Source organism: Lissotriton vulgaris, chromosome 4_1 (genome assembly GCF_964263255.1).
Source record: "Lissotriton vulgaris chromosome 4_1, aLisVul1.2, whole genome shotgun sequence".
Lineage (NCBI taxonomy): Eukaryota > Metazoa > Chordata > Amphibia > Caudata > Salamandridae > Lissotriton > Lissotriton vulgaris.
This window is the reverse complement of record NC_141691.1, coordinates 483771617-483799579: the sequence shown is the minus strand read 5'-3', so window position 1 is coordinate 483799579 and position 27963 is coordinate 483771617.

The following is a 27963-nucleotide window of genomic DNA, read 5'->3' as shown; positions in this document are numbered from 1 at the left end:
GACTTCAATTTGGGACTGTTTTCCTTTGTGGGGGCTGCTTCGAATAGTCGGAAAATACGGCGACTGACTCGTGTTGTCGAGGCTGTAGCCAATGACACTGCTATTGCATTAGGGAACATAACAGAAGAACTCCAGATTTCTAGGATTGTTACGCTCCAGAATCGTATGGTTCTAGATGTGGTTCTAGCTGACCGTGGGGGGGCATGTAGAATCATCGGAAGTAGCTGCTGCGTGTACGTGCCTGATAATTCGCCTTCTGTTTATGATGCCATCTCAAAGCTCCACAAAATAGCAGCTGAAATACACCCGGACAATGGCACTTGGACTCTTTCAGGGTGGTTCTGGTCAATGATCACTACTTGGGGTTGGAAGCTGCTGACGATTTTATGTATCATTGTTGGGATACTGTTCTTTGTATGTTTATGTATACAATGTGGCCCTGCCTTATGTTCCATGTGCTTATCAGCTTGTATTCCATCCAGACGAGCTCTTGCTCAAAATGAGATGATGCTTCATAAAGAAGTTGCTCAAATAATGTTAATCGATATCGAAGATGAGTATCCCGACTACGTCCACTATGAGGTAGCTTCAGCTAAACGCTAAAAGGGTCGTCTGTCGTAATTTGACAATGGCCGGGTTAGCGCTTAGCTTTGCTACACGTTATTTCCCTTAACTTGGCCATATTAGAAAACGCCATTTTGTATGTCACGGCGGCCATTTTAAGGAATGAGCGGCCTCGTGGTCAGCATGCCCTTTAGTCCTTTGTCCGTGCCGCTGACCATCCGAGTTTGCCCAGCAACAGGCTATTTTTAGTAACGGTCAAGCTTGTACATGCGCAGTCCCAACTGACCAGTCACCTCTCAGGAATGTTCCGCCAAACTGACCAGTGGAGTTGTAACCCCTCCCCTGAGTTGGCTGTGCTCCAAAAATGACCATATATGTACATAAAGCTCTGTAACCTTGTACTGCCTACCTTTTATTACCTGTAAAAATGTATAAAAGAAGGACTCGCACCAACGTTCAGTGTGATACTTCTTGCATTACCGAAGGGTGCTGTAGGAATGTACCACCACCCCATGGGGTCTTAATAAATTTGTTCTTTGTACTTTTCAGTTTCCGTGCCAACAGTTCTTTCGGTGTAAGTGGGTTATCTACGGAACATGTAGGCCTTGGGAACCCGATACCACAGTACCAGCACTCAAAATGGCCCCCACCCACATGGCCTGTCCCCATGAACACCCCAAAAAATCGAAAAACACAGAAAAATCAGCACAATCCCAAGCCATCTAGGCCCTCCATGATGTTTAAATTCATGACACCCCACAGAAAGACTAGGCCCATGCAACACTCACTGCCCCTGGTGAAAAGGCCACAAGAACAGGCCAAAAAAACGAAAACCACAGAAAAATCAGCACAATCCCAAACCATACAGGCCCTCCATGATGTTTAAATTCAAGACACCCCACAGAAAGACTAGGCACATGCAACACTCACTACCCCTGGGCATAAAGGTTGAAAAGTAGGCAAAATGGTTGAAGGCCTAACAACACTGACTGCATTCAAAATGGCCACTTGCTTCCCAGCACATGGCCTGCCTGTACCAGCACTCAAAATGGCCCCCACCCACATGGCCTGTCCCCATGAGCACCCCAAAAAATCGAAAAACACAGAAAAATCAGCACAATCCCAAGCCATCTAGGCCCTCCATGATGTTTAAATTCATGACACCCCACAGAAAGACTAGGCACATGCAACACTCACTACCCCTGGGCATAAAGTTTGAAAAGTAGGCAAAATGGTTGCAGGCCTAACAACACTGACTGCATTCAAGTGGCCACTTGCCTCCCAGCACATGGCCTGCCTGTACCAGCACTCAAAATGGCCCCCACCCACATGCCCTGTCCCCATGAACACCCCAAAAAATCGAAAAACACAGAAAAATCAGCACAATCCCAAACCATCCAGGCCCTCCATGATGTTTAAATTCAAGACACCCCACAGAAAGACTAGGCCCATGCAACACTCACTACCCCTGGTGAAAAGGCCACAATAACAGGCCAAAAAAACGAAAATATCAGAAAAATCAGCACAATCCCAAACCATCCAGGCCCACAATGATGTTTAAATTCAAGACACCCCACAGAAAGACTAGGCCCATGCAACACTCACTACCCCTGGTGAAAAGGCCACAATAACAGGCCAAAAAAACGAAAATATCAGAAAAATCAGCACAATCCCAAACCATCCAGGCCCACGATGATGTTTAAATTCAAAACACCCCACAGAAAGACTCAGTGCACCCACCACTGAGTACCCCTGGGCAAAAGGCCCCAAAACAGCCCAAAAATCGAAAATTCCAAAATTGTAGTTGCAGCAACTGTAATGCCCCAAACAAACTTACTTGTGAAATTTCTAATCCAAAAGTGATCCAAAGAAAGTCAAAAAGGCCTCAAATCCAAATATCCAGCAGCATCCACAAAAAGTAATCCTTCCAGCTCCAGATTCAAATGAAAAGTGACCAGGAGATGGACAAAGCACTGGGAGGAGCCTGCTGGACAGGAACAGGAAGTTGAAGACTGTGGGGCACTTCCTTCCTCCCACCCCCCCTCCCCAAAATGAACTCCTCGCAAAAAAAGGTCAGGCAAATGTCAACCTGAGGAGTTATTCAGATAAAAATCATCATTTCCAGAAGGTTTATGCTGATTTCTGGTGGATTTCTTGTGCAGAATTGCAAATTTTGTATTTTCGCGAGCGCGAGTGCGAGGGCGAGTGCTCGCCGCATCTACAAGCTTGCAATTACGAAGTCCCGCGATACGTGATCACGGCGTACTCGCGTTGACAAACTCTCGCTGTGCAAGTTGGCAAGCCGCGATTACGTAATTGCGCTCGCCAAATTCCCGCGGGATCCCGCAGCAAGATCCAAAATGGCGCAGCACTCGCAAAATATCAAGAAAAACAACTCGGCAAACGCTGAATGACGGTAAGTAAACGCCGCGCGCCGCAAAATTGTATCACCAAGAAAAAAAATCCGCTGCGTGCGAATTTGCGGATTGTCGGTAAATTCGCGAGCGTTCGCGGATTGCGAATTTACCGAAAATCCGCAAAATCCGCGAGCATGACGGATTTTGCGCCCATGCTTACAGTGAGGGACTGCCTGCCAAATAGCTGTTTGTGGACTCTCACCACTTCCTCCACCAGTACCTGCAGCTCCATGCTGCTGAACTTTCTTTTTCTTTTTCTCTCAGCCTTCTGGCTCTCAGTGCTGCTTGCCATTTTTCCTGCATTTCACTCCAAACAAACTCTCCCTGCTGCTCTGTCTCTCTGCTCAGCTCTGACTGCCTCTCCAGAACCTTCTAATGAGTTGCAGCTGCCTGGGTAGCCACTCCCTGCTAGGGAGGGGGAGGGTGGTGGCACCTGATTGGCTGTTTTCATTAGTTTCACTTTTGCTTGCTTGCCGATTCGGAATTTACAGATTTGGTATTTACCGATTCGGTATTTACCGATTCGGTATTTCCAATGCATTCCTATGGGCCTTTTGGCCCATAGGGTTGTATGGCCATTACCGATTCGGTAATTACCGATTCAGTAAATACCGATTCAGTAAATACCGAAAGTCCGATACCGATTTTTTCCGAATCGGTATTTGATACCGATTTTTTACCTACATCTCATTTACCGATTCTTGAATACCGATTCGGTAAAATTCGGTATTTCAGAATCGGTAAAGGACTTTTACCTACATCTGGCCCTTGATCCCTTACTACTTGCTTACCAGTGTCTGTCCATTTCACTCAGGCCTATGTAACTCTACATCAGGCCTTTGCCCAGAGGGGGGTACTTTTCTGATATTTGACATTCATGTTAGTGAGAAAATCCTTACATTCTTGGCTGTTGAATGGTGAGCCATTGGTAGATTTAAGAATGGAGGTGACATCCCATGATGCAAAAATTTGATTTAACGTCCCATTGACTTTGTCTTGTGTGGTTGATGACAGGTCTTAAACCAGGGGTAATGGTGAGTACTCATCAAAAACTACGAATAGATGATATCCATTGTTAAGGGGTCAAAAGATATTGTTGTCACAGACTCTCTGAATGACAATTCTAGAACCTCATTATATAATGCCTTCTTGTGTGACAGAGAGTTCCTCGTTCACATTTTCGAACGTTTGGTATTCAAAGTTGTCAATAAAAGGTCGAGTCTGTTTCTTCCAGGATTGCTGGGCAATAATGTATTTGAGAGCACACAGATCTCAATCTGTATTTTTACCAGCAAGATTTTGCTCCATTGAAAAAGCTGCAAGTATGCTTGAATTGACTATAAGTTAACATAGGCCTCAGCCACTTTAGACGTTGTACTGTGACATTGTACTGGCACTCTTTAAAAGTAGCCATCAATATTTTTATCTTTCCGTTGTCTATGCACAATAGTCTAATCGTACTCTTGCAATCACAACCACCACCTCTCGATGCGACAGGGCATCTTGGCTTTCAGATTCCCTGAAATAGTAAGTAAAGCTCTGTAGTCAGTGACAAGGGTGAAGTATTTTCCTTATAGGAACACATGGAAGTATTCACAAGCCCAAAGCACAGCTAGACTTTCTTTCTCAGGTTAGGAATAAGCATGTTCAGTCTGTGACAGACTCCGACTTGCATAAGTCACAATGTGCCTTTGAGCATTGCTGTGTCCACTGTGCCGAGCAAAGATCACTCTCAACCCCACATGGCTGGCTTCTACTACAATCTCAGTATGAAGTTTTGGATCAAAATAGGCCATTTTAGTAGAGTTCTTAAATGCATGTTTGATTTTATTAAAGCATCGGTCACATTCACAGTGTCAAGTCAAGTCTCTCAGCGGAGCACTGACTGTGGCAAAATCACAAACATACCTGGAACAGTAACAGGCCATGCCAACGAAGGATCGTAGTGTGGTAACATCTTAAATGGAGTAGTAGACTATAAGGCTTGTACTTTAACTGGATCTGGAGTCATCCCATTTTCAGAGAAAACATGCCCAAAGAATTAGAGTTTTGCTTTGTGAAACTCACACTTTTCTGCATTCAAAGTTGACAGCAAGCAACACACTTGTGTAAAGGCTCTGTGATGTTCTTTTCGAGTGATCCCAAATCACAGTATATTATCGCTATAAGTAAAAGCATATGTGACAGGCTGTATTATGCAGTGAATGGTATCCTCAAAAAGAACTGCAGCTGACGAATTCCCAAAAAATTGTCTTTTATACCTGAACAAACCAATATGGGTCAAAAAGGTGTTAATGTATCTGCACTTTTCCTCTAGTTTGAGTTGGTGATACCTCTTGTTCAGATTAATCAGACATAACTTTATGGCCCTCAACCTTGTGTCTCTGCTTACTTTTCATGTTCAATGCTGAGTCACTCTAGGCTTCTCCAGCTTTCATATCAGCAGCTTGTAGATCTGCATGTTCTTCTGCTCTCACAGCCATGATCACTCTCTCCAGACTGAGTGTCTCACGCATCATATGTCGTCTGAACGAGTCGATTAGGCACCATGTGGTATCTTCATTATTGAATCCATTGAACTTGCAATGCTTAATGAGGGCCTCAAATTGTTCAGCAAACTCGTCCATCATTTCTCCAACTTGCTGTCTGGCTTGATTGAAGATTGGTAACAACAATTTGAGAGAGAGGGAAACACCGGGACACTCTCAGTCCCCCAGGCAAATCGTACTCAAACAACAGAAGAGTGTCAAAGGCAACAAAAATGTATGTGTGTAAGCACAGGAACAGAGAATGAATCAACCTAAATAGGTCTCCTGCAACCGGATTGTGGTCCGGTTGCAGGAGACGCTAGGTGCTGAGCGGGTGCTGGGCGTTGCGGGCGGTGTGCCATTGTCGCCCTCACCCACCTCCCGAGACCTATGGGGTGTGGATGTTTTAATTAACAAACTATTCAGGTTCCTCTCAAACTGAGGTAAATCCCACTACTTGATGGTTTGTTTTTTGCACCCTTTCATTTTTACACTCTATTTTAACTTTCACGTCCTCTGGTAAGGGTGGGCCTTAGCGCGCTCACACCGCCGAGGTGCACAACTAATGGTCATGAAGAAAGCCCAGTAAAACTACACATAAAAGGGCAGAAACATGTCGACCCCACTCTAAGTGAAAACATCCAAAACATTATTTGGTAGATTTCTCATATTTTTAACCATGTCAGGCTGACCATTGCATAAAACTTTTGTATGGTACAGTCCTTTGACATTTTTAATATCACTGATTTTTCACACTATTGTCACAAAAAACCAGCTCCGCAGTATCCTGGCATTGTAGCACACCAGGTAGTCATTCGGCTTCTCTTAGTGGGCCCGATGATGAAGCATGTCACCACCCAGGGTGGTGAGTGAGGGCTTCCTAAAAAATCCCTAATGATGTCCAATGCGACCTATTTAGGTTGATTGAAGATTGACCTTTCATAGTTGATGTTCGGTATTGGATTGAACTTCATTCCTAATGCTGCCTTAATCTGACAGTAAGATATGTCATCAGCTTATGGTATTTTCTGTATCGCTTCTTTCACTCCATCACCTGGTAGGTTCTTTAGGTATTTGATGATCTTTAGGTCATTTGTTTCTTCTACTGTGTTGATGAAATCATCACGTTTTTGATCCAGATAATATCTGGTGCCAATATTTTGCTTTTCAGCTGTATTGAATGGAAGCAGCAGTTTCAAGAAAATGTCAGCATCAAAGTCAGTTGTGGACATCACTGACGTAGGGAGTAGGGCCCTCTCTGGTGCAGTCTGCTGCTCACTAGGACCTGCTCTATTCATACCATCTCTAAGCTCCCGCTGTGTGCTTGCATCAGTGTCATCACGGTCGATCTGAAGTCATGACATATGGCCGCTTTGTCATTTTCGACGGTTAGTGATTGCTTTATCTCATGTGCATGGTTGTCCCCATTCTCAACTTCAGCATTGTACCTGGTTTACACTGCCTACAGCATTTCCTGACACCTAGATGCTTTTGCTTTGGGCACGCTTTTGCATCTAAATATTGTGGCGTTCTGTGCTTCTATGAACCTGTTTGTCACTGCCTTTAGCGGTACCGTACTGAATGTATGCTGGCTCTGTATTGTGTTGCAGCACAGTAGCTCTTCTTTCGGTATTGCCAGGAGGTTCCGGGCCAATTGTTTCTTTACTTTCTGTATGGCTTTTGCCTTCCTTGAAAGCCTTGCACTGGCTGGAGTGGTGCTTTGACTACGCATACAGCAACCGTATACTGCTTCACTTCGACTGAGGCACATGAGGCACACAAGAGCAGTTTGATGGGCCTTGGCAAACTCTCAGGGAGAGCACTCTCGTTACTTTGTTGCAGATTGCCTAACTCGCTGCCAGTTGTTGCGTCCTCCTCAGCCCAGTAGCCTGCAAATGACCACACCCCACACTGAGGTGCATATTATCAAGCCTGGGTGTATAAATTATCGCCGCTTTATCGGCAGGAAACTGCTGATAAAGTGGCGATAATGGGCTTGATAATATGTGGAGAAGTGTGGCTCAATGGTTAGAGCGGCAGACCCTGATGCAGAGGTCTGGCCCGGGGCCAGGGTTCAATTACCGCCTCGGCGGGTCTTGGGCTCAATTTCCTCGGACCTGATAATTCTCGCCTCACTGCCTATTCTGATCATGGGTCCCACTCTGCAACTCTGGGCAATAGCTTGCTTAATCTCCACAACGGCCCCAACAGTGCTGGGTTGCCTGGCTTCACCTTGGGGGTGCCCAGGAGTGGACATTTCACAGGGAAAAGCCAGGAAGGGTTTCACAGCGGTATGCGTACAGCGCCAGGAAACCCCAGTTGGGGTATAAGTGCGCTTTACAAGTACAAATTCATTTCATTTCATGCTCTATAGAATTCCAATCAAAGCTCATGTTAAATGTGAAAGACATCTAACATGAGCTTCGATTGGAATTCCATAGAGCATATTATCAAGCCCATTATCGCCACTTTATCGGCAGTTTCCTGCTGATAAAGCGGCGATAATTTTATCGCCTAGGCTTGATAATATGCCCCTGAGTTCTGTAGTGCACGTCTTTATTCTTCAGAGCACAACCATTAACTAACTGTATACATTGCATCATGAACTTTATTAACCACACCCAAACAATTATGCCATTTTACGGAGTCCATCAGGGACTAGAAGGGTCCCGCTACGCATATTTACAAGGTAAAAGACAGACCATATTATGAAGCATGGGCATGGTGGTAGATCAAGTTTAAGTTGTGTTACCCTATAGAGAAGGTAATATTTTTACATGAGTGTTGGTACTGGAGAAAGAGGCAAGAGAACATTTAGCCACAGAATCATGACTCTACAATATTTGGTATACCAAAGAAGGTCTAAACGTGTGGGACAAGTACTGTACTTGTGGCATATGAATATGATCCAGAAACACTTGTTTTATAGAGGGTATGGCGAGTTTGAGTGTGAAGTGAGAATGAGGAAAGGGGTAGGCTCTACTGAAGTAATTATTGAATGTCTGCATGCGTTAATAAAAATATGAAGGATATTTTCATGAACTATTCTAATATATGTAAACATATTTAATGGCTAATTGAACAATTCATGTTGGTTAAAAAAATGTAATATTGTTTCATTTGGTACGTAAATTGTTTTGCAGATCACATATTAGGTACATTGATAAGCAACAGAGGCTAAGCAGGAGACTTTTGTATATGTTTTTAATAAATACCCCTCTCTCAAACCTTGAAGAAGATTTGGGGGTTACCCTTTGAGAGTGTATATACCATAACGTACTATTAAATACTCACAACATTAAGGTGTTCATCCCTTTTATGCCTTGATTCTGTTGGTGGGCAGTCAGGGCTTACTTTTGGAAGGTGGTGTGGGGCAGAACTAGTTCAAACAGCACATGTGTAACCTCCAATAAATATAATGTCCACGGAGATTCCCTCGTTTAAAAAAAGGGGGCATTTATGATTATGACTCATATAAACTGAGAAACTTTAAAAAGTTCAATCACAACAATGGTAAAGAAGTAATTAAAAGCAGCTAAGGTACCCTAGCATCGGTAGGGGGGTGTTTCCATGCATCCCTATGTCATTAAGTATTTATTTTCCAAAATTCTCTATACAGTCAGATATAATAACATGGATCAGTGAATTTGAATTGGTTTTGGCCGTGCATAATACTTGTGGAAAAATAGGCTGCTCTACTGAACAAATTAATGCTAATGAGTAAACAGGCTGTGCTAGAGTTAAATACACATATGTACTCTACATCACAAAAGGTGGAGGGAGAGGAGGCAACTTTAAACCCTACTGTACATCCTCTGAGAACCACCTAAATAGTGCTCATTTCTGATGTAAAAAAATGAATGATGCACAAGGCAAAGCCATAGCATTTGACGTCTGTACTGTAGGTAAATAGTGGCACTTGATTAATCTCAAATCTTTGTATTAAAATGATGTTGATGCTCTCTTTAATAACTACAGAAGTTTTCATAAGATTGAAATTGCAGCTTATTGTTCAATCTGTACAAGTTACTCTAAAAATGTTTTTCACTTTATGGCCCAGATTTACTAGATTCCCTGGCAGCACAGTGCAGCAGCCCCAAATGCTGTGCTGTGCTGCGCTGTGTGAGAAGGTGAGTGCCATATTCACAGAAATATGACCCTCGCCTCTCCTCTCCCTAGGGCTGGAGCTGAAATATGCTGCCATGCACCATGGAGATACCTTTGCACCATAGTGCAAGAGTATCTCCATGAGTCTAGCGTAGGCTTTCTACTGGAAGGATGCCCTTCCAGTACTAAATGCTATGCTTAGACTAACTTAAAACCTTTCCCCCCCTTGCATGTGTGCTGTACAGTGCAGCACACATGCAAAGTCGGAAAATCAAGGAGAAATTAAAGCATTTCGCCACGATAGAGCCTAGTTGAAGTGTGCGCTATTTTCTGATGCTAAACCTTGTCTACTTTTTTAACCCCTATGCAGCGGGGGTAATTCCCCCGCTGTGCTGGGGCGAAAGGGGGGCGCGCACTGCGCCGCGGTGCTGATGATGAGCTCAGCTCGTCATCAGCCACAGTGCTCGTGTGCTGATGACGAGCTGGGCTCGTCACGGCCGCGCCCATTCCTTAGAACGCTCAGCACAGCATGGGAATTAGCCCCGCGTGTGAGCGTTCTAACGGCCATGACGAGCTCAGCTCGTCCTCAGCACACGGGCACCGTAGCTCATCAGCATGGGAGGGCTTAAGTAAATAGGGTTTAGCATCAGAAACATTGGGTGGTTGCATGGGAACATGTATGCACCAGCAAATTCTTCTGGTGGAGAACCACCAGTATACTGGATGCACTGTGAAGAATAAAAGTAAACAAACTTTACATTCACAAGTATGTTAACTTTTATTCTTCCCTGTCCATCCAGTATACTGGTTGTTCTCCACAAGAAGAATTTGCTTGTATATTAGGTTGGCTACGTTGTCACTGGGTTGCACGCATTCTTTTGAGTACTTTTTTCATCTTTGATCATTTTGTCCTAAATAAATGGTGTGCGCAGACTTTGTATTACCTAACATGTATGCACCACCCATGGGATGCCCCCTTGGCGCTAAGTAATGCAAAGCACTGCTGTGCACTACTTTTGAGTGATTTTCCTGCGCTTAACAAGTTTAGCACTGGAAAGCAAATTAATAAAAAAACATTTCGCATCATTTTGTGTTGCTTTCGTGATGCAAACATGGCACTAAAACTTAGTATATATACCCTCCAGTGTGAGTCTCCCAGACTGTGATCAAGCTAGGAAAACTTGCCTGATATGCTTGTCTTGTGAGAAAAAGGAATAAGGGATGTTAATGATGCCATAGTAGCTCAGCTGACCAACTTAAAATAACCATAAGGAACTGACTATCTTTTGCGAGGTGTACTTCCAGATTTTTTCCCTATCACTTTTGCTGGCTGTCAAACTCTGTGCACTTTAACCCTGCTAACCAATAATAGAGTGCCTGTACTCCCCTTTTAAATAGTTGAATTGCCATAACACTAATTAACATATTTAACTTACCTGTAAGTTCCCAGTACATGGTGCAAAATGTACCCAGGACTTATATCAACATAAATATTGAATGTCTCTATCTGTTGATAAAAATACGAAGAAAATATTCGTGAAATACGAAGAAAATATTCATGAAAAATTGTAATATATGCAAACATATGTAATGGATAATTGAACGATTCATGGCGCTAAAAAATGAATGGAATATTGTTTAATTTGATAAGTAAATGGGGTTGTTAATCACATGTTTGTTCCATTGATAAGCAATAGAGGTCAGCAGGAGACTTTTGTGTTTCGTTTGATTAAGCATCCCTCTTCCAAACCTGGAAGAAACAGTTTGGAGTTACCCTTTGTGAGTGTGCATGGCAACCATGTACTACTACATGCACACTGTAAAGTGTTCCTCCCTTTTAGTCCTTGACTCCATTGGTGGAGATGTCGCACAGTCAGGGTTTAATTTTAGAGGATGGTGTGGGGCAGAACTAGTTCAATTCGTTTAACTTGCTATAAATATAACGTCCACGTAGTTTTACTTGTTTTAAAAGAAGATACAGGACATTCATTATTATGACATATATATGCTCAGTTACTTTCGAAGCCACTAGCGGACTGCAACATCTATTATGACATCCATTACAGTTGCAGGAAAAACAGTGCTTTAGGCCTGACTGGAGCAGTTTAAACAATCGCATTTCAACCTGTCAAAATAAATCCTTTTTGACAGTTTAAAACCTTCCTTTTAAATATTAATGTCACACCTAGGTAGGCCTTATCTTATAGCCCATATGGTGAGATGCATGCAATTTAAAAGTAGGACATGCAGAAAGGTTAAACATGTCCTTTCAGTAACTAGCACCCAAAAGCTATTTTCGCTGTAGCAAGGCTGGATGTTTCATGAGAAACACTGGGTCACACTATTAAATATAATAATGTTCTATTTGGATAGAAAAACACTCTAGAACCATAATTCTTGGAGTCTTTATAATATTTATTAAAACCCCATTTTAATGATGAAACCAGGTTTTTAACAAATATTAAGGAAAAGGAATCTTTAGAAAGATACCTTTTCTCTACTGGATGCCTCCCTTTGCAGACCCTCTGTGCTCAAGTCCTAAATTAGCTATGATAACTGCTACCAGAACAGAGACAACGGCCTGTTCCTCCGCCAGGATGATCATTTCGGCTGTATCCAGGAACTTAATTTACTTCAAAGAGGAAGTTGAAGTTGAAGTTGAAGTTAAAATGCTTGTAAAGCGCACGACTACCAGGCGGTTTCTTGGCGCTAGGGATACAGACCCAATGAGGGTTGGGGAAGCTGCTATAGCGAGAAAGCTTGCGAGAAAAGAAAAGTCTTCAGGGCTTTGCGGAAATTAAAGTAGGAAACCGAGGACCTAATGGTAAATGGGAGAGTATTCCAGAAAGTGGGAGCAAGGAAGGAGAATTTCAGGCCCCCTGATTTCTTCTTCCTAAAGCGAGGAACAGAAAGGAGGGATTGGGATGAGGAATGCAGCTCTCTGCTAGGGGTGTATACTTTAATTTCAGAGTTGATGAAGGCTGGAGCGGTTCCTGCCCGGGCCTGAAAAGTCATGCAACCCATCTTAAACAAGGCGCGTTCCCGGATAGGGAGCCAGTGAAGGGCTTTAAGTAGGGGTGTGACATGATGTGATTTGGGGAGGTTATAAATAAGTTGGGCGGCTTCGTTTTGGACAAGTTGGAGGCGCCGTAGATCATAAGCAGGGACACCAGTGTACAGAATGTTGCCATAGTCAAGACGTGACATGACCATGGCCAACAAAATGAGGCAGAAAAGGAAAAAAACGTGAGATCTTGCGGATTGTGCGAAGGGTCAGGAAGCAGGATGAGACCACCGAACTGATCTGGGAGTGCAAGGTAAGGTTGTTATTGAGTTTTATCGCTAGTGTTTTGACTGAGGAGGAAGGTGAAGGAGAAATACCCAGAGAGGGGGGCCAAAATAAAGGGGTCCAGGGATTGGAGCTGCCACCTGTGAGTACCAATTCGGTCTTGTCAGGGTTTCACTTTAGATGATTGCAGTTCATCCAGTCTCTGATGAAAATCATAACAGAATGAAAATTGTGGATGGACTTGGGGGAAGAAGAAAGATTGAAGATCTCCCCTGTCACAGGCAGGTGTCAGATGACAACTGGACAGACCCCGTCTATTCAAGTTAAGTAGGCTCAAATCCCAGTGGGACGGGGAGCTGCAATGGTAGGTATGAATCAGCGTTAAAAGCTTACTTAAGTAGGTGTCACAATCAGTGCTGTAGGCCCACTAGTTGCATATAATTTATAGGCCCTTGGTACCTGCAGTACCACTTTACTAGGGACTTACAACTAAATTAAATAGTTCAACTGGGTGTAAGCCAATTTTACCATGTTTAAAGAAGAGATCATATGCATTTTAGCACTAATTAGCAGTAGTAAAGTTGCACAGAGTCCTAGAAGTCAAGAAAAATGGGTTCAGAAAACATGAGAGGTGAAGGCAAAAGGTTTTGGGGCTGCCCCTGCAGAGAAGGGCAGTTTTACCGTATGGAATATGCTTAACGCCTATATATGTGAAGTTCCTATCCAGTATATAGCTGTACATAATAAGGCAAGACAAGCTCATTTAGAGGGATTTTAGACAATGTGAATGAGAGGGAAATTTCACATTCAAAAGCCATACAGTTATGCTGGATGAATGAGAAAGAGATTTCTGGATGGTTAATTCATTGTCGAACCCATGTAGGTTGATATTTGTGAGAGAAAGCTGCTGCTTCTCACATATTACAGAAAGACCAAGAAATTGAATATGAGAAGACAATTGGATCTTAGTTGCATGTAAAACTAGAGAAAAACATTTGTTCTTTTTCCCTAGCCTGTAACAAAGGAGAGGACAGGACTTTCATCTTGGAGCCACAGTACATAGTTATATTGAGAAAACAAAGGTAACTTCATACATTTAGAGAACCATGAGTAATGTAATATGTTTGTATAACCAATGGTTCACAGGGAATGTATCTCTTTTACGGTTTCACCAGACAGGAAACAAAATACATATATATAAATCTTTTTTATACGAAAATTAATGTACACAGGGTGAGAAACTAATGTTTTTCTAGTAACAGTACAGTTTTATTTGCTAAAGTTTCTTGAATTATATACAGTAATTGACAAGAACTAGTGCTCATGCTTTTTAGTGAAATGTTGTAAAAGAAATCAAAAAAAGTGCACCACTTAAAAAGACATACAACTCATGTTTAATTTAGCTTAGAAGGCGACCCTCTAAGGCTGATTGTCGACGGCATTTCAGCCTCTGTAATTCTGATGTCATCATAAGGTCTGAGCAAGAGCATTTGAATCTAAAGAAGTGAGCAGAAAGAATAAATATGACCAAATAGAAAAGACCCAATGTATCTATTACATAATATATGTGCCATTAGGTCACTTGCCTGTATAAATTAGATCAGGGTAGTATCAGTTTACCAACGGGACATGATGGATTAGCCCATTAATAAGAGGCCCAGAGGATCAGTGGAGTCGGACCTGGAATAGCTCTGTGAGTCAATGACCTCAAGTCAAGCCAGCCTGAGGTAGAAGCATCTGTTTAACTGGCTGGCACTGTGGCTATAGTTAAAACGTGATACTGTATTAGAAATAAAAATCCAAGCTGGATGGTTTAAACATTAATAATATATACGCCCAATCCTTAAAGGGTATAGGTCATTCTAGCAAGATACCAAGCCATGTTGGAAATATAGAGTTTAACTTACTGAAGCAATAATTGCAGAGTATTCAGCAATATGAGGGTGGGCAATTTGGGGAATCCTGCTTATGTCAGGAACTCTCCAGGGAACAGTTTAAAAGCTGCAATGTGAAACCAATCCCGGGGTTGGCAAGTCAAAAGGGCATGTCTATGCACAAAAATGTTAGTGCGCTAAGGGGGAGAAACAGGGGCATATTTCCGAGGAAGTGGCAGAGCGCTGTGGTAGCCACCTTGGATTTACGCTGTGCTCTGCCACTTCCAAACAGCTTGGCTGCACAGTATTTATGAGGATACAATGCAGCCCTGAGTTTCCCCCTGCACTGGCTCTAATTTTAGCTGCCTAGCACCAATGCAGACACCCTTGCACCCCCCTTGCAGGAAGGTGCCACTTCCTGCGCATAAACAATCTGAAATGGCATTCTATGTGTGCTGCCTAATGCAGCACAAATAGAATTTGCAAAACTTCATTTCTTTTATTAATTGTTCATGTTGAGGAAGGTGGCCCGTCCTGCACATAAAAGGTCAATGCCCTTTTGCTGTTTCCATGTGTGCTGCACAATGCAGCACGCAGAAACAGCTAAAACGAGGAGAAATGAAACATTTCTCCTCATTGCTCTTGATTAAGACCTAGTTTTCCCTGATCTTAATTTTGGTGCTGCCCCATATTTTCCCTGCCCTTGTAAAGATGGTATATACAAAGCAACAGGAGTGTAACCCATAGACCAAAGTGGGATCAGGGTGGAAGGATACAAGAAACAAACAATATCCCACAAGGTATTACTATTTAGGCGGTTAAATGTGTATGCTGACAGCATTACCCGCAAATTTTGACAACACACAGCGTAATCATGGGCGCAGCCCCTACAATGGCTCACCAGAACTGTTAACTGTAAAACGTTATTCAAGCAACTTATGTTTCTAGCCATTGTTCCTTATTAACACTGTATATTATCTCGATCACTTCACATGCGCCTTTCTCTGCTGTGCACCATTGTCACTTGCGTCGCTACCTTGTGCCACCCACTCACACTGAGCACCAAGTGCAATTTGGGTTGCCTCTTTATTTATGTCTATACAGTGCTGCTACAACTGTATACTTTATTTATTATTTATTTTTTAATACATGATGCTATATGCACTTACAAGAACTTAGATTGAGTCTCCTTCTTCATTGCGGGTAATGCTGTCAGCATACACATTTAACCCCCTAAATAGTAATACCTTGTGGGATAGTGTTTGTTTCTTGTATCCTTGTAAAGATGGGGCAGCGTCAAAATCAGTGGTTGGTGCGGTGGAAGTCCCACACAACACCCATTGCCCACCCCTTTCATGCTGAGTATAGAGTGAAAGGAGGCCTTATTTACAAGGCAATGTTAAGCCATATTAAGTGGCTTAACACCGCCTTGTGAATAAGGTGAAGCCCCTATTCCCATCACAACATCAGATAGAGTGATGTTGTAGTGGCACTAGGGGCTTGTAAATATGCCAAGTTATTAATTCATCCTTACCCAGCAAGACTATCAATTCAAGGCGACTGCAACCAAAGGTAAAAACGAGCCAATTAAGTAGGGAATTGGGTGAGGGGCTCAACCACACAAAGTCAGGGTTCTGAAGTGGCACAGTGCTCATTAGCAGGCTCACCTTAATGCTGGTGTAGTGTCATGGGCAGAATTATCTGCCTCAGGAGCCGGCGTAAATCCAGCCTTCCTCAAGGAGGGGAGTTTGGCATCTGAAATTGAAACAAGATGAAAGGATGCATTTATTCTAAACTGTCACGCAAGCAACAACTATATCATCTGGATGGGATAAAAGAGAGGATCCTGGAAAGGGGAAGCTGGACTCCGTGAGAAAAACCACATTAGTATGGTAAAAGGAACAGATGAGTGGTGCGAATACTCACACAAACAGAATTGAACTGAGCCATCTCAATGATAATTAAAAGATGAGATAAAACAGAAGGCATTAGACAGATTTACAAACATATCATCCGAAGAATAATAACAAAAAACTAACAAATTGTGCTCCTAATAGACATATTTACATTTCAGTTACATATACAAAAACTGTTAGAAATTGGGCATTCAAGTTGGTAATGGTTTGCACCTTTGTCCAAGTAGGGACCATACTTCCTAGTAAGGGTAAGGGTGATACACTCTAAAATAACCCTTGCTCACCCCCTTGGTAGCTTAGCACGAGCAGTCAGGGGCAGTGGGTAAAGCATTTGTACATAACTAACAGTAATACAGTGAAAACACCATGGAAGGACAGCACACCAGTTTAGAAAAATATCCAATATTTTTATATATCCAAAATAAGACCAAAACGATAAGAATTCAACATACAGTACTTACATATATATACTTTGCAAAATATCCTAAGAATTGCAGAAATATCTCAAAAACACAGTAGCTCTGTCTGGGGCTACTGTGATGCTGAAAACAACAGAGTCTAACAGTTCCAGATGACCGTGCCAGTATGGGCCAGTGAAAACGTGGACAGATTTGTGGACAGTACTTTTCTTGTTGCATCACGTTGGTGCCTGCTGTTTGTGGCAACCGATGCAGTTGCGTTTCAAAATGGAAGCAGTGCATTGTGCGGTGTCCTCACAATGCGTTGCAGGCAGCGGTTCAGTGATGATTGTCCAGACAGCGCCGGTGAGACCACGGATTACGGTGCAGGGTGAGGCGGTGCTTGCAGGTTGCAGTGCAAGCAACAAACCTGGTTAGCTGGAGCTGGCATCAGTCGGCCCAAACGGCTGTGTGGGATGAGTCGGTGGGTCATGAAACTTACGAGCAGCGCCCCCTGCCACGATGTCGTCACGGGTGTTGAAGTCAGCAGCAGAGTCGGTGTTGGTGAGACCAGAATGGCGAAATTAAACGAAGTGGTGTGGAGTGCGGTGCCCACAGGGTACGGTGCAAGCAGCGGCTCGGTGGCTGCAACGGCAGTTATCGTCGTCAGTGAGACCAGGGTTGCAGTGTGAGATGTGAGTTGCATTTCCCTTCTCTGTGGCAACTGAAACAGCGGTTCCAGATGCAGTAGCCAGAGGTTGGTAAAGTCTTTGCACTCACTGAGACTTCAGAACTGGAAGATAGCCCTACTTCAAGCCCTTGGAGCTACTTAGCACAAGTAAAGAAAGTTCAGTCCAGTTCTTTCACTGCCCAAAGCAGAAGCAGCAACTGCAAGCCAACTCAACAAAGCAACAACACAACAAACGGGCAGTACTCCTCCAGTCAGCTCTTCTTGCTTTTCTTCTTGGCAGGTTCATTGATTCCAGTGAGTTCTAAATTGTCAGGGTCTGGGCCCCAATATTTATACTCAAAATTCCTTTGTTCTCTGGTGACAGAGAAGCTCTTTGCCCAGCCAAAACCAGTACTGTCCTCGTTGGTGCAGATGCCCAGCAGGAGGTGGAGACAGCATTGTGTAAGGCAGACAGGGCCTATTCAGGTGCAAGGGAAATCTCCTCCCACCACTCTAAATGCAGACCGGGCCTATTCAGGTGCTGGTGAGAACTCCTCCCCCTACTCTGAATGCAGCCCAGTTTTATTCAGCCCAGCCCTTACTCATTCAGGAAAGGCAGGACACACATTAACCACCCCGGTGGTTGTCTGAGAGAATGCACCTCCCAAGCCCATGTCACTCAAAAGCCAGACAGTCAATACACAAACCAGCAGAGGCACATAGGATGGCTTCGCAAGAAAATACTCACTTTCTAAAAGTGGTATTTTCAAACACACAATATAAAAATCATCTTTTCTAAAAGATGCACTTTTATATTCTGAGTTCAGGCATACTAAACTCCATTTTCCTATCTTCTTCTCATGGGTAGTTATACCTATAAAATGTTATAAGTATACTCCCCATTGTATCCTATGGGACAGAAAGCCTTTCAATAGTGAAAAACGAAATTGGCAGTATTTCACTATCAGGACATGCCACACACATCAGTACATGTCCTACCTTTAACATAAACAGCATCCTGCCCACAAGGGTACCTTGGGCTTACATGTAAGAAAAGGGAAGATTGGTGTAGATCTTCATCCCTATTGTTTTTAACTTAGGAAGGGGGTGCATTTCTCTATAGTCATCCTTGAGTATTACGCAGGCGATGGCACTGGTGTCAATTAGTCAATCTACTAGACACCCGTGGATGTACAAATAGCACAGCAGTTGGGCTTTCTTGGTGGGTGGATTGGGACTTTCAGGTGCTGAGATAAAGTGAACTTGTTCTAGAACTGGTGAGACAGCATCATCCGAGTCAGCTGGCTGTGACCTTTCTCGCTGTCAGATTCTTAATGCCTCACAGTGGTCATGTTCATTTTCTTTGTCTTATCAATAGGTGCCTAGATGGGTTTGCATACTTTAGCAAAGTGGTTTGCTTTGCCGCAGGCTGAGCATGTCTTTCTCGCAGGACACTTGGGCCCTCCATGCCTCACATTGCCATAACAGCCACACACTTTTCTTTGCCCCATCTTTGGTTGACGTCGGAATATAGCACGAAGTTTTCACTGGGCTCATTGGGTTCAGTTTTGATTGGTTTAGATGCCAAAGACATCGCACTGTGGGCAGCTCTCATATCTTCTAGTTCTAGTGAACGTCCTAAAGTGAACATGGTGCTAGCAGCATCTTAGCAGTATTCAGGATTTCTTTACATAGAGCCTACCACCAGCACCCTTGGATGAACTGGGCGCATAGTTCCTCCTCTATGTTGGTGAACTCACATATGTTTGCTAAGCCTCATGTATAAGGCATCAGTCATTTCTTGTGGGCATTGTCTGACTGAACAAATCATTTATAGTCTGACTTAGCCTGCGTGCTGAAGTGGAGGTTGAGAACGGTCAGTGCAGTATCAAAGTCATCATGAGGGCTGATATTGGGAAATGTCATGAACATTTTATGCACCTCTTTACCTGGATCACTGACAAAATATTGAAGGTCAAAAAATCGACCTGCAAAAATATCAAAGCAAAAATATCGATATCAAGAATATCAACATCATATCTACAACATGGTAAGTACAAAAATATCGAGAAAAAAATATCATTGTCAAAAATATTGTTATTAATATATAGTTTTTTTTTAGTTAACAAATATGTAAAATAAACTAAATAATACTTATAAATTAAATAAACATAATCAAAAATATTTCATAATGTTTAAAATTAATAAGCAAAATATAAAATTTAATGAAACATTAATCAAACATATACATCTAATAAATATTATATAAACTTACATAATAATCTGTTGTAATGATCATTTTAATAACGTGTACATTATTAAAAATGATTATGAATTACAAATACATCTATACACATAACATAAATAAAAATAAAAAAATTATGTATAACAAATTTAAAAAAATTAACTTACTTTTCAAAATGTTAAATTTAATTAGATACTACATTAACTAAAATAATACAAAAAATATTATGTAGCAGAGGGAATAAAACTAATATTCCAACTCCAAAAAAACAACAGTTAAAATAGTGTTGGATAGCGTAGGGCTTAAAATTACTATTCTCACTCCAGGGAGTGCAAGAGTAGGGAAAGTTTTGGATAGCGTAGGGGTATAAATTACTATTCCCACTCCAGAGAGTGCAACAGTAGGGAAAGTGTTGGATAGCGTACAGATTAAAATTACTATTCACACGTCAGAGAGTGCAACAGTAGGGAAAGTGTTGGATAGCTTAGAGGTTGAAAATTACTATTCTCACTCCAGGGAGTGCAACAGTAGGGAAAGAGTTGGATAGCGTAGGGGTATACATTACTATTCCCACTCCAGAGAGTGCAACAGTAGGGAAAGCGTTGGATAGCGGGAGGATAAAAATTACTATTCCCACTCCAGGGAGTGCAACAGTAGGGAAAGTGTTGGATAGAGTAGAGGTTAAAATAACTATTCCTACTCCAAAGAGTGCAACAGTAGGGAAAGTGTTGGATAGCATAGGGGTAAAAATTACCATTCCCACTCCAGGGAGTGCAACAGTAGGGAAAGTGTTGGACAGCATAGGGGTATAAGTTACTATTCCCACTCCAGAGATTGCAACTGTAGGGAAAGCGTTCGATAGCGGGAGGGTAGAAATTACTTTTTCCACTCCAGAGAGTGCAATAGTAGGGAAAGTGTTGGATAGCGTTGAGGTAAAAATTACTCTTCCAACTCCAGAGAGTGCAACAGTAGGGAAAGTGTTGGATAGCGTAGAAGTAAAAAAATAACATACTTATAAATAAAATAACTTTTTTATTTAATTAATGAATTCATTATTACAAAACTCTAAACTATTAACAAATAGCAATAAATAATTAATAAAAACATAATTACCAATGAATAATTAATTAACAATAACATAATAATAAATACCAATAAATAATAATTAATAAATATTAATGACCAACTAATAAATATTGGTAAATACAATATTTTTCATAACAAGAAATAATAATTATTAAACATTATTCACCAATTAATAATTACTTATTAATATAATAATTAAATATATTGATAAATAATATTTGATTACCAATTAATGATGAAACAACAATTAATAATTAATGTCCAATAAATTAATTATCAATACCCAAAAAAGAATTTAATAATTATTTAATTACATTTCAATTACTTCAAAAACTATTACCCTATAAGCACACAACACACTCCAATATTAAAATAATACACTTAACATAATTATCAATTAATCAACTAATAAAAATCAATTACCAATTAATAATAATAAATTAACAATTATTAATTAATTAACAATTATATATTTACCAATGCCAATGATTTAAAATGATTACTTAATTACAATTACATTACTTCCCACCCTATTCCCCTATAAACCCACAACCCGCGACAGAACTTAAACGCAAAAATTAATTAAAATCATTTTATAATTACTGAAAATTAATCATTAATTTAGTATAATTAAATTACTTCCCACCCTATTCCCCTATTAACCCATACCAGCTATGGTACTGAAAAACAAAATTAACTTTAAAAAACATTATTAACATATACAAATTGTACACATCGATTTTAAAACAAGTAAAAAACTTAACAAAACACATATAACACTTACATATTAAATACATAATAAAATACATAACAATATTATAAATATCGATATTAGTAACATCGATATTAGTAACATTGATATATTTGATATCGATATTACTAACTTCGATATTACTTACATCGATATAAAAAATTTGATATTACTTACCTTAGGGTCGATATTGTGTCCATCGATATTCTTAACATCGATATTCTGTCCCTTTGATATTGTAACATCTATATTAGTGGAGGTCGAATTTTTTTCTTTCAATATTTAGACTGCTCACCCTCTTTACCTACCAGGTGGAGTAGGATTGACCTTTTTGTTGCCTCCGCATTTCCTTTGTGTAGCATAAATGAATTTTCAAATCTTATTACTCACACCTTCCAATTCACAGCCATTGAGAAAGGTTCTCTAAACATGTCAAAAGGTTGGATGGCATTGGCAGTGTTGTGGTGTCCAACATAGCAGCACAGTCCTGGTTCCTGTGAACCCTTGGTGGTTTATCTGCTGCAAAGCATAGTGATGCCGAGGTAAAAGCCCCTCTGCTTTACCATGGAGTGTGCTTAGGTAACAAGACGTGTGTTGGTGGGGCACTGAGGAGACAACAGGCTTAATCTCTCATCCACGACAGGGAGAAAAAAAAACACATACTTTGCCAAGACATGACAAATTCACTTCTTGGCAAAAGCAAAATGAACTGCTGCGCCATAATAAATTAGGGAGATGTGTTGTGAGCACAATTGGGCTGTAGGACGGCGCATTGCAGAGAAGTGCCACAAGAGCAGTAGCAGCGGAGCATAGCAGACCACCCTTCTCACACGCAGCCTGCCATTCCGTTGCACCTCGGACTTTGCTCTGTGAATGGACTCAGGCAGCTGGTGCATGCGGGCCCTGTATTGACCATAGGGTCCAGCGGGTGGTGGGTTCGTCATCACTTTGTTGTTAGACTTTGGGGGAATCTCATGTGGTATCTAGCAGCAAGAGGAATATAATGTTTTGAGTTATGTACTGACTCATGCACACAGGCATCCGGTATTTATATTTCTGATGATGACACAAATGGGTGGAACTAAACACATGTTAAACACAGGGCAACACAAAAAATCATTAACTACATAACAAATGTCCTGTGTTCAGCATCATCTCCAGCCTGGAAATGTGTAACAGACTATTCAGCACACAGAGTCTGCACATCTTTATTCTTCAGCCGACAACTGTTAGCTGAACGCACTGCATCACAAACTTTATTAACCACACTCAGCCACACCCAACAGATTACGTAGTACTTGTAAGGAGTTTGATGAGTACAACTAGAGGGCGTGTACGTACAAACACAGAATATGATATCTACCCTTTGTTAAATAAAAGGTACGAACAGATATCTACATATATACTTATTATAACTCCTCAGTAAGTAATTGAAGTGCTTGCACCAGTCTTCTAGATCTTTTTGCATAAGATTTAGGAGAGGCACCTTCCTCTGGCATCTCTGGAGCAGAGCTGGAGACTTGACTTCGACACTCAGGTCTTTTGCCTCACTCATGAGGTTTGGAACCGATGAACATCTAAGCATGGGCGAATTTTGCGAATCTCGCGTTCGCGAATTTTGCGGATTTGCAAACTCGCAATCCGCAAAATCCGCGAATTCTCGCGAATTTGCGGATTTTTTTTTTTTTTTGTGTTTGCGCGGGTTTCTGCCAGTTCGCGAGGGTTTTGTACACTTTCGCAAATTGCGAACTTACCTGTCGGGTCGCAAGTTTCGCGAACTTGTTGTTTCTATGTGTCCAGCCTGTTTGGGACACTCTTCTCCATCACTGCCACTCTCTGTCACCACTGCCACTCTCTGACTACTCATGCCACCCTCTGGCCCACCCATGCCACCCTCTGTTTCATCACCACACCCTCTGGTTGTCCAGTGTACATTATTTTCGGCAAAGCAAAGTACACCTTCCCTGCCTCAAGTGACCTGAATTAATTTGGGGCTGATTAATGTGTCACAGAATATTTTTTTAGCTGGCACCTGCTTCCTTAGTGCGCCCTGATTAGTGATCTTTTGCACTTGCTAAGTGCTTTCATTGTTGCAAAATTAGTTACAACACCTGCCCTGCCCCAACTGACAATAATGAATTAGGGGCTGATTAATGGATTTTAACTTCCAGCCTGGCTCCTGCTTGTCTCCCTTAGCTGTAATTCAGGACCTTTGTGGCATATGTGTAACTATTCTGAGGTTCAGAGCAGGGTCACATAATAGTTGCAACTGGCAACTGAACTCTGGAGGGGCCCCTCAGGAAGCACTACAGGAAATGGCTACTAATGATGAGCCTGAACTTTTGAACCTGGTAAGTAGTTTCAGTTTTGCTAAGATCGTATTTCTGCAATTTAGCACTTATTCGCGGGGCGCGAAGTTGTACTGGGAAGCCGCGAACTCACGCGAACAGTGCGAGCAGTGCGAGCAAAATCCGCTGCTCGCGGATTTGCGGATTTTGCGGGAGATTCGCGAATCTCGCGGATTGCGAATTTCCCGAAAATCCGCAAAATCCGCGAGCGAAACGGATTTTCCGCCCATACCTATGAACATCAAGGCACATGCTTAACGTGTGATTATTCTATGGTTATAGCTTTATAGCTTTTCCAGGTTGTTGAGCTAGTATCATATGCCCTTTGCTTGCTACAACTCTTAGCGGATCAGTATCAAACAGAGCTTCAGCCTTGCGCGTCTGCTTTTGCTTGACAAGAACACGGTCTCCTTTCTCAAAGACCGTGTTTTGAGCACCTCAGGGCTTATTAGCGTTGGCCTTCATTTTGCATTTGAGAGACGTGTCAGTGCCGCGGACCTCATCAGGGTCTATTGACAGGCTGGTGGCCCATTGGGGTATCTTTGTTCCAAGAGATCTCCTGAACAGAAAGGTGGCAAGACTTTCTCCTGTTGTAGAATGAGGCCGTAAAACTGTAGGCACGGAGGGCTGGGTGTAAAGCTGACCTGAAGTCGATGCCTTTGAGCGCAGCACGCTGAACCACCATTTTCAAAGTACTTATAAATCACTCAACAACACCATTTGCCTGTTGCCAGATAGGTATACCTTTCTGATGTTTGAGGTTCTAATGATTTAGAAATACTTTGAACTCTCTGCTATTGAAGGGTGGTTCATTGTCAGATTTGAGAATTGAAAACCCCAATGTTGCAAAAATGTCATCCAGCCTCTCTATGACTTTCTCATGTGTGGTTGATGATAGGTCTTCCACTAGAGAAAAACATGAGTATTCATCATCAACTAACATGAGAATATGTCCCTTATTGAGGGATCTGAAAAAGTCAACTGTCTTCTCCCAGGCCTACTTAGGAGGTCAGACATATTTAGTGGTTGCTGAGTCATTTTGAGAGACAGACAATTGCACAGATAACAAGCTTTCGGTTCCCTTTCAACTCATTCATCAAGGTGTGGGACCCACACTCTTTCCCTGAAGGCTCTTAGTGGCAGCAGTGCGTCGATGTTTTTCATGCACCAGTTCAATAACTTGTTGCCTCAGGATTTCAGGGATAACTATTCTCACTGCTCTTTTATAACACCATCATGTGTAATAGAAAGTTCTTCCCGAACATTCTTGAATTTCTGCTACTCCACATCTTCTCTAAGAGGTCGAATATGTTTCCTTCATGACTGCATTACAATGATTTCTTTAAGCTTTCGCATGGCTTTGTCAGTACTTGTAGCTGTCAGAATCTATTTGATACAAAGAGCTGTAGGCACACTTGATTTGACTATGAACTTGATGTATGCCTCAGCTGCTTTGGACATTGTACTATGGCACTGTAGTGGCACTTGTGAAAAATAGTCTGTGGGGTTTTGATGCTTCCCCGGTTTATGCACAATAGTGTAATCATACTCCTGCAGATGCAACTCCCACCTCTCGATGCGAGAAGGCATCTTGGCTTTCAGGTTTCCGAAATGGTGAGCAATACCTGTAGTAAGGGTGAAATGCTTTCCATACAGAAACACATGAAAGTGTTCCCACTCCCATACTGCAGCTAAGCTTTTTTTCTCAGGTTGTGAATAAGCATGTTTGGTCTGAGATAGACTTCGGCTAGCATAGGCCACAATATGTTTCTGGGCATCAAGCTGTCTATTGTGTTGAGCAAGGATCATGCCCAACCCCACTGATCTTGCATTTACTACAATCTCTGTATGCAATTTTGGATTAAAGTAAGCCGGTTCAGTTGCATTTTCAATTGTGTGTTTTATTTCCTTGAAATTTCTGTCACATTCAGATGAGCATTCAAATGGAACAACTTGCTTTGTTAGTTCTCCTAGCGGTGCACTCACAGTGGCAAAATCACAGATTTACCTGGACCAATAGCAGGTCGTGCCTAAGACTGATGGCAGCATGATCACATCTTCTGGAGGGTAAGAAGACAACAATGTTTGTACCTTTTTGGGGTGAAGATTCAGTCACTTTTCAGAGAAAATTTGACCAAAAAATGTAAGTCTGTTTTTGGGAAACTCACACTTTTAGTGTGAGACCTCCATCAGCAAGCAGACGACATACGTGTGTAAGTGCTTTATCATGTTCCTTTTGTGTAGCCCAAAACACCAATATATCATCACTGTAGTTAAAGCATGTGTGACAGGCTGAAATATTTATATCTGAACAAACCATCATGAGTTGAAAGAGTAGTAATGTACCCACAGCTTTCTTCCTGTTCAAGTTCACTGTAGCCTTTGTTCAATTCAGGGCATCAGAAAACTTTGAAGCCATTCAGCTGCATGATCATGTCCACACTGTGTGGGCCTGGATGTCTATCTCTTTTGATTGCTTTGATGGTCTGTTGCACATCAACACAAATGTGTAATGAACCTCCGCCGTCCTTTTTTGGCATCACCACAATCGGTCAAACCCACGGCATTTGACCAGTAGAGTACTCGATGATGGCATTCTTTAACAGTATTTCTAGTTCTTTCCCAACGGCTTATTGTAAGTGAAAAGCAATTTGATGGTGTCACTGTGCTATAGGGTGAATGTCTTAATTGATGTGGTGCTGCATCTTTATTTTCTTATGTTTCTCAAGTCCATGAAACAACATTGGGAAATGACTCACAATTTCAGAATGGGCCCTCAAGTTGTAGGTAATAGAGATCAGTTCCATGTCAGCAGCAGTTTCGAAACTTAATAAGCATGCACTCGATGGCGTACATTGGGGGGCATGAATTGGCCCTTACACTGTCTTTTTCTTGTGTCGCATGATCGCTGCAAAGGATCCTCGACTATGCAAGGGAGTGGAAGCTGCCCAGGTTTATACCTTTGTTTTCAATGGCGGCAGTTTCCTGCTGCTAAAAAGGCAATAATTTTAACGAGGTTCTTGCTAATATGCCCCTTTGTTGCTTATGTAGCAATTCTCTTTAGATTTCCATTTTCTCTTTGCAAGGAGCTAATCCTACATGTCATTTACTGACACCATCATCCCAAATCTTTCTCACGGTCACTCCATGGTGACATTAACCCCTTCAGTGCATCGTACAGCCAGTAGCCATCCGATGCACCAGTGCTCATATGCGTCGGATGGCTCCCTGCCATCCTTGCACATGGAACTGGAACTCCCTCTGGTGGGGGAACCAGAGGGATTTCCATCCCCCCCCAGCCTCCCCCCCCCAACAGCCTTGGGAGCTGGGGAAGGGCTTCCTCATCTCTTGAGGCTGTATCTTTGGTTTTCTGAAATGACAATCAGAGTGCACGTAGCGCTGACGTCATTTCAAAGAAACTGAAACTGGAATGAGCTGATAGGCTCATTTCAGTTTCACTTTCTATTTGCTCAGGGGGCTATCTTAGCCCCCTGAGCATGTAGATAGTCAGGACAGGTTTCGTTAAAAAGGGGAGAATCACCCCTTTCCAATGATACCCCTCCCTAGTGGATCCCTGCTTGGGTATCGCCCCCGTAGGGCAATCGTCTAGCAGGCATCCACCCTCTGGACACCAGGAAGGGGGAGCAGCCCCTTGGGCAAGGGCCTTTGCTCTCACCAAATAATGTTGGCATATTCAGTCTTTCTGCCTCCACTGGGGGGCAAAAAGCACACTAGCCACCAGGGATTTTTTGTTTTTGGCATGGTGTGGG